Source organism: Coturnix japonica, chromosome 6, assembly GCF_001577835.2.
Source record: "Coturnix japonica isolate 7356 chromosome 6, Coturnix japonica 2.1, whole genome shotgun sequence".
NCBI lineage: Eukaryota > Metazoa > Chordata > Aves > Galliformes > Phasianidae > Coturnix > Coturnix japonica.
In genome coordinates, this window is record NC_029521.1 from 14778775 (window position 1) to 14793672 (window position 14898).

At 47.2% G+C, this 14898-nt stretch overlaps 1 long non-coding RNA gene across 3 annotated transcripts in view; it reads left to right on the forward strand.

Annotated features, from left to right (window-relative positions):
- The window catches only part of LOC107315902, a 73917-nt gene that overhangs the window by 20914 nt on the left and 38105 nt on the right, over nt 1-14898 (forward strand). The window contains exons 5-8 of one of the 3 annotated variants that reach the window (XR_004307766.1): nt 5727-5910; nt 6669-7747; nt 10328-10401; nt 12359-12480. This is a non-coding gene — a long non-coding RNA (uncharacterized LOC107315902). The remainder of the gene's footprint in view (nt 1-5726; nt 5911-6668; nt 7748-10327; nt 10402-12358; nt 12481-14898) is intronic. The other 2 variants (XR_004307767.1, XR_004307768.1) reach the window with 2 other exon arrangements.

Genomic DNA, 14898 nt, shown 5'->3' on the forward strand with positions numbered 1-14898 from the left:
GGCCCCAAAATTGTTTATGATGCAAATATGTTTAAAAGCACAGCATTGCCTCCTCTGGGAGAAGGAGCTTAAAATTGAAGTCTAATGATAACAAATGATTGTTAATGAGTTGTCTAAACATAATAGATGGAAAGAATTAAAAGCCTAGAATAAACAGGGTTTCATTAAAGCACCATAAAGAAACAACACAAATTTCATATCTTGGGGTAAATGGGCCCTTGTGATCTCTCAGGAAGCGGGGAGCACTGGGCTGGGGGCTGGGAGGGCGCTGGGCTGGGGCCCACTGCAGGAGCTCAGGGCTCTGCTTCCCCAGAGCTGGTGCATGGGAGGAATTCTCTTTCCACCACTGCTCTTCTGGTGCTTATAGGCAGACTTATGCTCAAGTGTCGTGCTTGAGCACCTCTCATGGCTGTCAGTGCCGATGGGTTTATTCAGAGGTGCTTACAGCCAGGGACTAGCTAACCCTAGCGCTGAAAACCTCTGTCATTCAGGCAGCCTATGACAGCCCTTCCTATAAAAGCTTTACTGCAGCAAGTCTCAGTATCAGGGGCCACAGGACCACAGGGACCGTGGGCTGTTCCTAAGTAACTGCAAAAGTTACTGAGCAAGGCAAGCTCCAACCAGCTGTACAACAATCTACAGATTGTTGTGGTTTTTTTTTCCATCCAGCCCTTCAGAGTGTGTGTGTATGTGTGTGTGTGTATATATATATATATATATATATGTATGTATGTATATATATATGTATATATGTGTGTGTGTGTATTTCAGCCCTAACTAAGTGTGCCACCGAGAGTGTGGAGTTGTACAGAGCTCCCACAAATGGCTCATTGTGGTGCTGGATGCCATGAGCAGGCAGCACATTTCACCTCAGCATGTGTCAGTCTGCAAGTAGTGGATAGGGCTCAGACAAGGATCTTATTGAGGACGTGTGAAGGGATGATCAATAATTCCTTGGTGGGCCTGTTTCCAAGGCTGTCTGCATTTGACACAGTGACATGATTTTTGCTCTTTGTGTGTGGTAGGAAATCTTGAAATTTCAAACTTGTTTCCAGCCTTTAGAACAGACTGGCCATATCAGACTTTATTTTAAATCATTCTGTAGACATGAACAGTATTCTGTAAGCCTCTGTTAGGGTCTGGGAGGGTTTTGGACGTTGAATATATTTGTTGAAAGAAAAGGTGAGGCAAGGGAGGGAATACTGAAAAGTTGTGGCATAAAGCCTTCTAAGAATGAAGAACCTTATTTCTCAGGGGGAAAAAATAGTGCCACCATGAACCTCTATTTTCTGTTTGTTGCCTGGAGCTCTTGTTTGTGTTTCATGCAGGACTGCATGCTCAGCAGAGTGTGTGTGAGAGCAGGAATTCTCAGTGAAGTGACGCGGCTGTGTTTCAGAGTGTGTCCATGTCCCAGTGTAATGTGCTTTTCTGTGCTGATGCACTCAGTGATGGATGGATTGCAGGGCTGGCAGGTTCTTGCTGTGTGTTTGTGGGGCTGCACAAGGTCCCTGTCCTGACAGCAACCTGCAGACGTCCCTGTTGCTCAGCACCTGCCACTGCCCCTTTACCCATGCTGATCTGTGCTTCCTTCTGAGTGGTTCCTCCAGACCTTCTGGCAATACATGGGAACTACGCAACAGAAGTGCAGAGCAAACAGGACTTGAAAAATCTAGGCTAGAGCTTGGCAGTGCTTCCTAATGGAAGGTGGCTTCTTGATGACACAGGATCTCTTTTTTAGGAAAAAAAAAAAAAAGAAAAGAAAGAAATCTTTTTATCAAAGGACACAATTTGGAAGTTTCTGTTGAAGACAGAAAAGGATCAAAATCACAACATGGATTTAAAGTGGTTGGTGTTTTTTTTGAGGATGACTTAGAAAAGGCCTCCCTCCTCCTCTCTCCAAATCAATGAAAATCCAATTGAACAGGATTGAAATGATTTTTTTCTGTAGGAAAAAGAATGCTGCTTAACATCTTTACTAATAATTATCACTCATATTGTCGTTATTTGTTTGCCAGTGCTGTTAATACAGGTGCCTACTGATGTGCTTAGGCTCAATGCAGCACAGCTACATCTGTGTGAGAACGTAGTGGAAGGGAGATCTGAGAGGTGGCCATATCCTTTCAGGAGAGCAAGGGAAGAAAGAATCCTGAGCACTCCTTATGTAGCTGCATGACATCAAAACACAGGCTGCAGGTTCATACCTGCCTGTATGCATGGGAAAACCATCCATGCAGTTCTCCCTGGTTGTGGTTGCAGCCATGAGGAAAGCTATAAGGCTCTGTTAGGCAGCTCTGTCCCTGTCAGTAAATCATCGCACAACGTTGGTTGTTTTTTCCCTTCATTGGATTCCATAGAGTCAGACTGTGCTGAGCTGGTCCCATCTGCACACAACCTGGACAGCAGCTTTATCTTGCCTTGTAAAACTGCAGAGCTCTGTGACAAAAGAGTTAATCTCTGCCTTTGTTTCTCTTTCTCTATCTCTTCTCTCTTGCATCGGGACTGAAAGGCAAGATGAGAGCAGATCCATCAGTGTCAGCTGCTTTCGGCACATCAGCACTTTTGGGGGGTTTATTGGGGCCTAGCCCATCAGCAGCACTTCCAAACGGCGCTGCCCTGCAGCAGCCCCCCCCTTCTGCAAGCAGCCGGGCTGGGGGGCCGCTCCTGCCCCTTGTGCCCCCCAGCCGGGCTGGGTAATAAATGGCTGCACGTGTATGAGCCTGGGGGGCTGCCCAGAGCCAAGCTCCTGGGGAGGCAGCAATGTAACTGTGTTCATTCCTGGATGGACATGTGTCCGTGTGTCCATATGATCTGAAATAACGCACTTGACACATGCATGCTTCACTTGCAAAACGGAGTAACGCAGAAGAGGGGTCAATGAGAAAGAAAAAAGCAATCTGATTGACAGGTTAATGAAGCAGTTCATAAGAGCCATGTATATTATAACCATAGAAACGGCTTGTAAATAGCAATGCTTTACACATACAAGCAGACTGCCGTGCCCAGGTCTGTGTATAGCTGTGTTTTACTTATATGTAAAACGTGTGTGCCTGTGTATATGCATATCTGAAAGATGCAGGAATGCAACATCAATTCTCCGCACTAAAACAAAAGAAAAAAAAATGTGAGTCAGGAAAAAAAAGCTTTGTTAGCCTAGCAGCATTGTATATCCTATTATTAGCCTGTTATTTTACTCCTGGGGCTGGATGTCTTCCAAAGCAGTGGAGGGAGTTTGGAGCACACATCTTGCTAATGTGTGTTCCTAAGGCCTTTTGGTAATCTTGAAAACTCCACCTGTGTCTCCCAACCCCAGGGGCTCGGTGGAGCCACTGCAGCCTATCCATATAGGTCTGGGAAGTCATGGTAGTGTGGATAGAGGGGAGCTGAAGCTTGAACCCAGATCTAATCCAATGTTTTGACTAATTCCTTATCACATTGATATGTCATCCTTTGAAAGGATCGATGTGTCTTTTACTAGGCAGAAATTTGAATGTCTTAGTTTGCCTCTGTATTGTATGTATCTGTGGGAATTTCCCCATGTACTCTGGACTGGGGCAATGACTTACACAATAATCCTTTCTTTGTGAAAGCTGTTAGCAAATATAAATAGTGATATACTGAGTTCTTGTGGATGGGCAACAGCCCCAGTAGCTGAAAAAGCAAGTTCAGCATGACTAAGGACCTTTAGCTTTTCATTCCATGACTCTGCTTTTACTTGTAAGCCTCAGTGTTACAGTAAGGTATTTCCTTTGAGCTCTTTTCCTGGCTTCTCTTAGGGAAAAAGGGAAGATTAAGAGATTTCTCATATGTGCAAAGGAGTGTTAAAGTTGCCAGAAAGGCTCAGATCCAGAAGGCTGATAGACAGAACTCAGCTGGCACAGTAGAAATCTGCTTTTGATACTGAAGTTTGAATCAGACCTGAACTCTTGAGAAAACCCTCAGCAAACTCCCCTCTGAGAGTATAACAAAATTCCTGGCCTCAGGACTTCTGGAAAGAGTTGTGTCAGTTGTTTTCCCCTCTAATGTGAACTCTGAGGTGAAAGCACTTAAGAGGTGGAATGTGAGCAGAGACTGCCAACATGGTATGTGGCACCATATGAGGAACGTAGGCAAGACTGTGTGTGTCTTGGGCAATTTGCAAATGGCCATCCCTGCGAGTCTTCAGCCACACGTGCTTTTGCTACAGCAGAAGCAGTCTATTTGTCACAAGACAACTAGTGTTGTGTTGGTCTAGCTCTTGACCAGAGTTCTTGATTCTGAAGTGACACCAGCTGCACACTGCTCACTTTGGCTCTGCTGAGAGCACGATGGTTTCCTTCCATTTCTGCGCTACTATCCCCATGCATCTTTGGCAAAGTTCTCTGGGTTTGTGGTTCTGTTGCAAGTTATTTGGCCTGTTTATATGTTCCTATTTATATGTTCCTGCCCTTTCATGAGGTATGCAATGAGCCTTTTTTGCATTCAGGCACTCAGTACTTGTGTCATTTTGGTACTGAAGGTGGTGCAAGGTCAGTGGTCAAACTCCTTTAATGGGGGACAGAGGGTTGTGGGAGTGAGCCCTTCTGGGTTATGGTGGGAATCCTGTGGTTTTGGATACAATTTGCACTACTGTCCATGAAAATTGCTCTGCCCAGCATCCCCTGCCCTTCTTTAATTTCCACTTGTCCTCTGTACCTTGGGTCTAGGGTGTGCAGTTGCTGTCTGTGAGCATTTCAGCCCCTCTCTGTAAGATGGAAGAGGGCAAAATGACTTGACGCAGGATGAGAAGAGATTTGGGTCTGATGCATTTTGTTCAAGTTGTAGCCTAGAGAGCGTGTTCTTGCAGCAGGGACTTGCCACATCTTAGTTCTTCACTGGGGAGGACTGTTAGCTTTGAGCAGTCTGACACTGCTTGTGTAATTCTCTCCTTTGCTGCAGGAATGGGGACAGCAGTGGGTGTGGGGACCAAGTCATGTTATGTAGGAGCAGTAGGTTCAGGAAAGGCAGAAAGAAAGTTGCCTCGCCCTGGTGTTGGGAGGACAGGGCCGTGCACAGCAGCTGACTGCCTGCTGCAGGCCAGGCCAGCAGGTATGAGAGGGCTTCCCAGGCAGTGCAGCAAGCTCAGATTTGCTGCAGTCAGCACTGCTGAGAGCAGAGGCTGGGGATGGGTGAATCCAAATATCCGGATCGCAGGGATGTTGGCTAGAAATGTTCCATCCTATCCGGGTGGCTGCCTTTGCGTGATATTCATGTTCATCAGGAAATTAATTATTCCTTCCAGCAGGCTGCCTGAGCTGGGAGGATTGCCTCTTGTACCTGGAGCTCCTCCTGGGGGTGGTGTGTGCATGAGCAAGTCTGTCTGCATGCCTCACCAAGATGTGTTGTACACAGAGGTGTGTGCAGGCAGCAGGAGATGTGTGTGACTGCAAGCACAGAGAGGGAGCTGCAGAGGTGATGCAGAAATTGGGAAGACTCCTTGCTCTGTGTGTGCGCGAGGGAGAGGATGCCCTTGGTCATACCGAGTGGCTTTGTCTGCATGAGAGAGCTCCCAGATAAGGAGAGCTGTGTGAAGGGAATGGAGGCTGCGGGGTAGGTGGCAATGCATTGCTTGTCTTTACCTTGGTGTGTGAAGAGCATACAGATGGCCCAGGCCATGCCCCCATGCTCTTTAGATCTGTCTTCAGAATGGTTGACATGTTTGATGATGCAAGTCTAAATTTACCCATTGTTCCCCTGTGTGTTTCCACCAGGGAAGTGTTTGCATGTGTACACCAAGTTTTGAAAGGAGGCTGTGTGTGATGGAGTATCTGGTGTCAGCTGGTATCACCGCCATTTTGGACTCATTTCAGTTTTTACTGTGGACCACCTTTACACAGTCCTTGTACTTACAGCTGGCCAGCCCTGTGGACATCAGTGTATAACTCATACAAGCAAGTAAGTAGAGTCAGGTCCTGGGATGTTTAAAAATAAAACCTTTGCACCCCTGCCTGATAGCATCAAGGACAGATCTCTCCTGGAAAGCAGAACTGCTTTGTGGTGGCTCAACTCTGAGAGCTGCCTGATTGGCTCTGCTAGACAGCACAGCTGAGTTCCAGGCTCAGGGTGTTCTTGGCAATCTGTATCATTAATTGAAACCTTATTAATGGCAAACACAGGATGACATTTTACATGGTTTAGTTATGTTCTGTGAGTCATTGGTACAACGCAGCCTCAACCAGAAGGCAGGGAAGCCCCTGCTGTAGCTGATAACAGTGAAGCAGTTACAGCTTAGTCCCCACTAACTGGTTGTGAGGTGACAGGGACAGTCCTTGCCAATGTCTGATCACCTCCTCTCTGGCGGTCGCTCATCCTAGGCCCAAGGGGAGTCTCAGAGGAAAGCACTGCCTCCTCCAGCAGCAAAATTATTTCCACGGAGGCACTGTAGACTCTGGGAGGAAATTATAGGCCAAGCACTTAAAGTTTTCCACACTGGTTTAGCCAGAGCCCCACAGCTGTGGTTTGTCTGATGCCAGCAACATAAACCAGATGGATGACATGGATGGAGATAGGCCAAGCTGAGATGGAAAGCACAGAGTGCCCTCCTGACTTTGATGGGTTTCTATAAGATGAAGTAATACAAGCTGAAAAGAGCCTTCAATTGCAAAGAACCCCACTTTGAGGAGGTAGGAAATGAGATTTACTATTTTTTGCAGGGTTTCAGCTGTGCTTCTGGGATGTCCTTTAATGCTGTAGGATGAGAGGTGGTACCCTGGGTACCTGGAGAGAAAAGTGGGATGTTTTCCAGCTCCATGGGAAAGGAGAATCCAGAGCTGCAGCTGTGAAGAGCAGTGGGTTTGGGAAGAAAAATCCAGCAGGCAGGGTGAGATGAATTGTAGACTGTTCGCACGCTAGAGAAATAACCTCAGTTGCCAGTTCTGGTTAGCAGGTTGCAGGGAGATGGAGCCCACCCAGTCTGCAAAGGACAGCAATGGGCAAATACTGCTGGGCAACATATGCTGCTTTTGCAAGAGGCCAAGGCCTGATTGTTCCTCCAGCACTTCATGGCCAATTTATTACCTGGGGGATGACAAAGCCTAAACTCAGATCAAGTTTCTACCATGCTAGGTGCTGGACATACAAGCCTAATGAATTTCATGTCTTAAAAGAGCTTTCTGCCATGATTAACAGGGCAACTTGTGGACGAGTTGTCATGAAAGACTGTGAGAAAAACAGAAGTGGTTCAGTTCAGGGTCCCTAAAATCTTTCAAAGCTCAGGTAGGGCAACTTACCCTTGTCTGTGTGTCTCTTCATTTGCTGTTCATGGCATCCAACTCTGGTGCTCCCTAATAACAAGCAACCTGAATGTCTCATGGATCACTTGAGTTGGGAGGCTACAGCAGTTGCCCCAGGACTTTGTATAGATAGAAGTCTCATCTGCAAGGATACACGGAGTCCATGCCAGTGCTGAGGACTAAGCTTGGCTCTGTCCTAATCTTAGGCCTTAGCCCCATGACTGCCTTGTTTCCCAAAAAGGACCGGCTGGGATGTTTTGAGAGGTCCAGCAGTGAAATATGCCTACAGGATGCATCGGTGTGCATTGAGTTGGGGTACCTGAGCTTTATTGAGTCTTTCCACCATGAAACACACGTTGCTGGAACTCATCTCAAGATAAATGCTTGAATGTCAGCTCAGTGCCTCTTCAAGCCAGGCCAAGCTGCTTGCAAGTCTGTTTTGGAAGGGTTTACTGGACACTCCCCTCAGCGTGCTGGAAAATCACCCCTGCCAGTAACAGGTACTGTCCAGACTGATTACATTGTGTTTATGGGGTTCAGCGTGGAGGGGTGGATCTAGGATGTGCTTGCCAGGCTGTTTATGGCTGTGGGGGAGCGTGCCCTACCTAGGTGTGATCCACACCTCTGCCATTTGTTGTTTTCTCTCTATCCTCCCATCCCTGAAGCAGCCTGGATTGGTTATAGCAGGCATGTTTCAGTGGCCAACCTGGAAACAGAGAGCCAGAAAAAGTTAATGTGGAGTTCTGGTCTACTCCCAGGATGCATTTGGGCTGCAGCCCATAATGATATGTATAATTGCGAAGGCCTGCCAAAAAAAGCAGGCTGGATTTAATTGAGTCAACACACTGCTATTAATAATAAAATGGCAGAGACTTTGCTATTAATCACTTGTGCTGGCTTTATCACAGGCAGTCTCGGCTATCTGGCTACCAAACAAGACCTTTAAAAAAAAATGGTGCAGAGGAAAACTTACTAGTGGGAATACACCTGCTAACTAAATAAACCCTGTAAACAAAATGCTCCTTGCAGAAGGAGATACTTTCTGAAGGAAGACAAATGGGGAGTATGTCAAGTGCCCGTGTCTTGCAGAAAAGCCTCCTGTTAGAGGAGCAGATCAGATGGAGGATGCACTTGGCAAGTGGTGCATCTTTGAAAAAGGTTGTTCTTGGTAAAGGACTTTGAGGTGGGAACTCAGGGAGAAATGAAACCTCCGTAGAGGAAAACGTAGTTGCTGCCAGAATATAACACAGGCCAGAGAGGAACACATCTGTTCCTAGGAAATGGCAAACATTGTATCCACTAAGGTGGGGGAAATGCAAACTAAATAACGTGCCTGATGCTTGAATTGCTGCCCTACTTGTGGAGGGCTGGACAAGTTGTATTGCCATGGCTGGCTGGCTGTGGAGCCCTGCACCCCAAAGTGCTCGCTGCCAGCACTGCAGTGCCCGGCTGCAGGAGGAGGCTCTGGGCTGCCACAGAGCCCCAGAGTGCCCTCGTTCTGTGACTTGACTTGGCCATGCAATGGGATAGAGTAAGGACCAGAATGGGGCTCCAGCCCTTTCCATGCACTAGTCAGCTACTCAGCATTCTCTGCGACCCTCCTGATGGGCAGCACCCCAGTGCCTGGGAGCCAGCCACACACTGGCACCATTTCTTCACGGCTGTGCAGTAAGAGCATGCTGCAGTTTTAAAGCCCTCCCACAGCTGAGGGTTTTATTGCAGCAGACGTGGCAATGGCGTTCCTTCCATTTGCCTCTGAGTAGAGGTGCTTGCCATGGTTGTGTCTGGGAAGGGATCATGTAGCAAAATGGTTTGAAAACCAGGAAGAGGGGAATAGGCTTGAAAAGATGCATCTAAGCAAGGAATGTGATGTGTCTGAAGGCAGAGCAGAAGGACGTAGAGCAGGTAGAAAACCAAACAGAGCAGGTGCATTGTATGGCTTCGAGCCTAAGAGATTGTGGGGTTAATAAAAATGAAGGCTCTTCTAGCAGTCACTTGGAAGGGAAGAACCCCTGTCTTCCATGCCTGAGAATGACAAGGGAATGGTATTCTTTTCTTCTCCTGCAAGTTGTCTGGCACGAAGAGATATATTTGCTGTGCACTAACACAAAAATTCTGCATGCATCTTGCACCAAATAGTCAAACAAAACAAATCTTTTAACAGGCTTAAAGGCCTCTTTCTCTCTGCTGTGAATTAAGTAAGGTTTGTAAATGTTATCCATCAGGAGGAAGGAGGAAAAAAAAAAGAGAAAGCATGAACAAAATCCCAGGAAAAAAATGATCCACTTCCTGCTGTGTTCCTTCCTTCCCCATAAAGTGAGTGTCTTATCCTCAGAGAAATTCACTTCATTGTTAGAAATAGCCGAAATTGGCTTGCAACTAGTAAAGATGCCAAGAATTTGCACCTTGCTCTGTGACCTAAAGCAAAAATGACATGAACATTGACAAATTTGACAAGGAAATTTGTGCAAAAAACAACTTCTATTTGGCTAGCCAAGCAGCAAATATGTCGGATGATATGCTTTATTAAGCAATCCATTTTTCAGCAATAGCTGCACCATCTGCAAAGGTTAGTGTGCATCAGGCTTTCCACAGAATTTCATCTGCGTCTGCAGCTAGGTGCAACACACGACCACATTTTTCATGTACATACAATTTTGGATGCAAATAGAATACTTGATGAAAGAGGTGACCTTCTGGACTGACTTCCCCCATGCAGTAAAGTCACAGGCACAGAAGCAGCTGAGAGAAACATATCTCTGCCTGAAGGGGGGGAGGGGGGAGATGGAGGGAGGAAGGAGGAGGAGAGGGGAGAATAAAAAGAGGAGAAAACTTTAAGAAGTGTTTCCCAATTAGGTGCTTTGGCACATCACACAGCTGACACTTTGTACTTGTTCTAGTCAAGGGGGTACTGGAACTGTTCTGTTGGGTAGCTGCAGTTCCCTTCTGGATGGTATCTATCTATGTCTTCTAGTGTTTCTCTTGCTATCCTGACTAGTTCCTGCTGCTACAAAATCTAAGCATCCTTGGCTCTTCTTCCTTATCTTTCATTGGTTCCTCTATTATGTTCTGCATTCCAGGCTTGTCATCTCTTGCCACTATGGTCCCTGCCTATGGCTGCTGGATCTCCTTCCAAACATCCTTGGTTCTTCAGGTAAGCAGAGGAAGCATTGCTTTCAAATGCTCATTGGATGTATCCATGTTCTGCCTTTTTTTTTTTTTCTTTTAAGATATGGTGGTCTTGCCCTTGTATTGCTTTCTACTGGATACATACGGCCTTTTTGTGTCCTGCCTGCCCTACATTAGGTGCAATCAGCTCTGCTCTAGTCCCCAGTCTCCTTCCCCAAGTGCATGCTGTGCACATGGCTCCCTACGCCTCATTGATGGCTGCTGGTTATAAATTCATGTTCTCAGTCCCTACTCCACTTAGCTGAAGTTGGATGCCATCCCAGTGCCTTGCAACTGTCCCTGGTCCAGTGGAAAGTTTAATCTGCCAGTTCATGGCGCGTCATCCTATGGGGAGAGTTCAGTTCAGTGCCGCTCCGCGCTGCACAGAGAGAAGCTCATTAGCGGGACGTGGTAGTGTCTGATGACACTGTGGTCCAAGAAGGCCTCATTAGGCACAGAATGTTTTCTGTGGCTCTCTGAGGTTTCCTAGTAACTTAAGGAATTCAGACAGAGTTACCACTGGGGTGCAGATGAAATGGGGGGCAAAGATGCACTCTCCAAGGGCCATCCCCCATCTGTGCCTTTTGGAGCACATTCTGAACAGAGATTTGCCTCCACTTCAGCAGCACTGGATCCTCACTGCAGGGATGCTGATGGGGGTAGCTGGCCTGGCAGGCGCACTGTCCCCTGGTTGGCTGCTAAGTGGTGTTAAGTGATGAATGTTAAACTTAACAAGGGACTTACAGATTTACGTAAGGGTTTTACTGCCTGCCAGGTATAAATGATGGAGCAGCTTTGATCTTTAGGGGGATCAGCACTGGAAGTGATTTAAAATAAAGTTAATAAAACTGCTTAAAACTGTACTCTGCAGTCCCACAGGCTGGAGCAGCCCTAGTGGTCATTTGACTGCTTTAAGTAAAAATTGTTCTCATTTATGAGGAAGACCAAGTCCCAGTGGCATTAACCGTGTTTCCAGTTGAATAATAAATGGCACCTTTCAGGAGCTCTACAAGTCCTTCTGTTTGCCCGCTGCAAATCCCATACCCTGCTGCAGCTACCAAGCTTTTACCCACTGATACAAAAGATGGCAGACTTGGTATTTCCACAGAGCTTTCTCATTCTCTGTCCACTTCATAGTCTCTAAACCAGGTCTGTTCCCTTTGGCATTTCCTAGCTTGTCACAGGCTAATGCTGGTGCTTTTATATTGGGACTATTGTTGTTTTATCTTTGGAATTTGCCAGCCAGCAGCGATGAGTAAACATCATGGACATTAAAATTTTGTTGGCTATGTGGTGAGGAAAGAGGATATCACTAAAACATGGTTACAGTTTTTATGGATGGTCCTGTAATATCTTTTCCCAACCCTGTACATGGTAAGAAAGTTCCCCACAGAGGTGGAAGTTCTTATTTGCAATGAAAAGTCTCCCAGGAACCTTAGCTGTCCCCTACAGTTTAACCATGGTTATTTCCACTGTGTATTTCCATAATGTCCCAAGATGAAATAGTGTGAGCTGCTGGGTAGGGGTCTTGGGTACCAGTTTAAGCAGCAGTTGTGTCACCTGCACTGGCTCAGGTGAAGAAGTGGCTTGTTGCTGGACTTTGCTGACATCCCTATATCAGTGCAGCTCATTAGATTTAAAAGTAAATTCAATTGCTTAATATGTCCACAGCCATGAAACAAACAGCATCATCCAGAATTCCGTGACTTTGCATGCTATCAGCCTGCGTCACCAGGCACATGGCTCTTGCCATAGGGTTTCTAACTCTGCTGCCATTTCCTAGAAACCCTTAACCCACTACCAGAATGCCTTCTGTCTGCTCAGTATCAAAACAAGTGGCTTTTTGTGGGCCTCTAGAAAACAGTGGTTAGCAGCCACTGAAATTGAGTTAGCAGCAACTTACCACGGGTAGAATAACAGCTTTTTTTGTTATTTTATTTCAGCCCAGCATGCTGTTAGCCACCAAAGTCCTCAGCACAACGATTTGATGAGGCCGTGATCTCAGAGAGATGGGAAATGAGATGGGTGCTTCGGATGGATCAGGAGGAAATGCTGAATTGTAAAGGTATGGCCAAGTCTGGGATGGGCTTTGCTCTGCGTAGGAGCCAGCTGAAGGCTACCGCTGACCAAAAGGAAGCAGCATGAAAATCTTGTTACTTGTACCTTGTTAGATAATTACCTCTTGCGGAGTTGTTTTTTTTCCCCTGAATTACAGTCACTGTTGGAGGCTGGTGATGGGCTCAGACAGAGCACTGGCTGGACAGCCTGGTATTTCCTGCACTCTTATTTCCACGGATCCTCTCACACCCCTGCCTTTGTCCTGCTATTGTGCGACACTACAAGGATGCAATATGTCTGAGGTTGTCGTGGCGTTTCTGCAGACAGCTCCGAGTGGTGTTTGCAGAGCCCCCCATTATGCTCCTCACTCTCCCGCAGCATTTCTAACCCCCAGGGGCTGGGGTCACCTCTCACTTTGGAAGGTGTAAATTGGTAATGACACAGTGAAATCAGTCATGATGAAATGGCTCCATTCTGATTACAATGAGAGAGGATTTGGGATCTGTGTTTCTGTTGTGGCGTCTCATGAGCTGTACATAAACCACAGTGGTGGTTAAAATCTTCTGGTGTAGATTATCAACAGTACTTTGAACTCTGCTATCCCATCCCATATGATTGTAGTAAGGCTGAACAAACTCCATGTTCAGAGTTTTTCTACACGTTTCCAGAGAGGTTTATTGTGTTACATTCTGTAGAAGCCTGTCCTGTCTGTTGATAGCACAAAGGGGAAAGGTGGAACAGCTTTTAACTAAAGGAGGGGAGATTTAGGTTAGATATTAGAAGAAATTCTTTATTCAGAGTGGTGAATGGCTGGCATAGACTGCGCAGAGAGCTGTGGGTGCCCCATCTCTGGAGGTGTTTGAGGCTGGGCTGGATGGGGCCCTGGGCAGCCTGATCTGGTGGGTGGCAGCCCTGCCCATGGGGGACTGGGGGGGGAGGGGGGGCTGGAAATGGCTGATCTTTAAGATCCACTCCAACCCAAGCCATTCTGTGATGTGATTGTATTCTACAAAGTCCAGCCCTGTGACTGGCTTTTTGTTGTCTCACAGAATGAGGGGAGTGACCCACATACTGAAAGATCCTCCTCTCCCTCCATCAGTGTGTGTGTGAAGCAGCGTTTTGGGAAGCATCACTGAATTTAGGATCATTTGGTTGTGGTTCCTCATCTCTGCCCTCCATTGCATAAGGAGTCATTTCTGTGCTGTGTCTCCCTGGAAGGCTGGGGACCTTGGGACTCCTGTGAACCCAGGGTGCTGCTCAGCCCATTCTGCTCCTGGTCCTTTGCCCACGCTGCAGCACTAAAGTGCTCAGACAGGACAATGCAGTAGGTGTCTGCTGATTTACAGTGTTGGGGGATTGGTCCCCGGTCGGATAGAGAGCACAGAACCCTCCAGCAGCGCCTCTTTGAAAGAAGCCCCGGGCAGGTATTTCAGCCCAGTTAGCCGGGCATGCAATTGTGGCTTTTGCTACAGTGTAAAACCAGTTTTTCCAAAGGACACCGGTAGCAGCCTCTTAAAAAAGGAGCTGTGGCCCCTCCCCGGTGACCTTTCCTTGTCAAGTGCTACATGCTGTGATGTTCCTACACAATAGAGAACACTCTGGTCTCTGTGTACTTGGCAAAGGAAGAAATGGCTTTTTTAATCTCATTGCATGAATTATTGGCAAAACGTTTGAAGTGGCTCCAAGATTTCTCTCTGACTGACTTGCATTTTCTCAGGAGATTTGTGTAGTTTGGGAGTTTGGAACGTGTAACTGAGTAGCTCAGAGAAAGCATTCTCTACTTTTTGAAAGGCTGCTGTGTCCTTGCGGTAAAACCACTTCATCTGCTGCATCACCGTCCCCATGCAGAGGACGAGCCTCGCTGGGTGCAATGCCCCATGCAGCCCTGGGGAACACCAGCTCTCCTGCTGGCAGTGCTTCCTGCAGACATGGTTGTGTTGGCCCCGTAGCTGAGCTGCAGATGTGGGAGCAGGGCTCTGCCATGCCAGGCCCTGGACAAACACAGACATGAGCCAGCACATGCCTTGCAGAGATGGGGCATGGAAACCAGTGGCAGTGTGGGCTTACCTATGGGGCTGCTGCCCCCCAGCAGCCTGTTCTCATTTCTCACCTCTGGGCTTGCTGATGGGTCTGTGCCGTGAACCCAGAGCAGAGCATATCAGTACCTACTGCATAGCATCCCTCTGGCTGTGGTGAATGGAGGTCTGCCACCTCCTAGGGATGGCTGCCTCCCTCCCTCAGCGCTGAGCTTCTTGTGCTTTGAGATCAAAGCAGAGAATGTGTGCCAGAACCTGCCAGTGTTCTGCTAGGGAGATGACAGGGAGGGACAGAGCCTGCAAGTGTCTGGCAGGTTGTTTGTTCAATGGGGGAGAATGCTTTCCTGACACCACAAAGCTTTCAAATTGCCAGTGACGTCAATAACGCT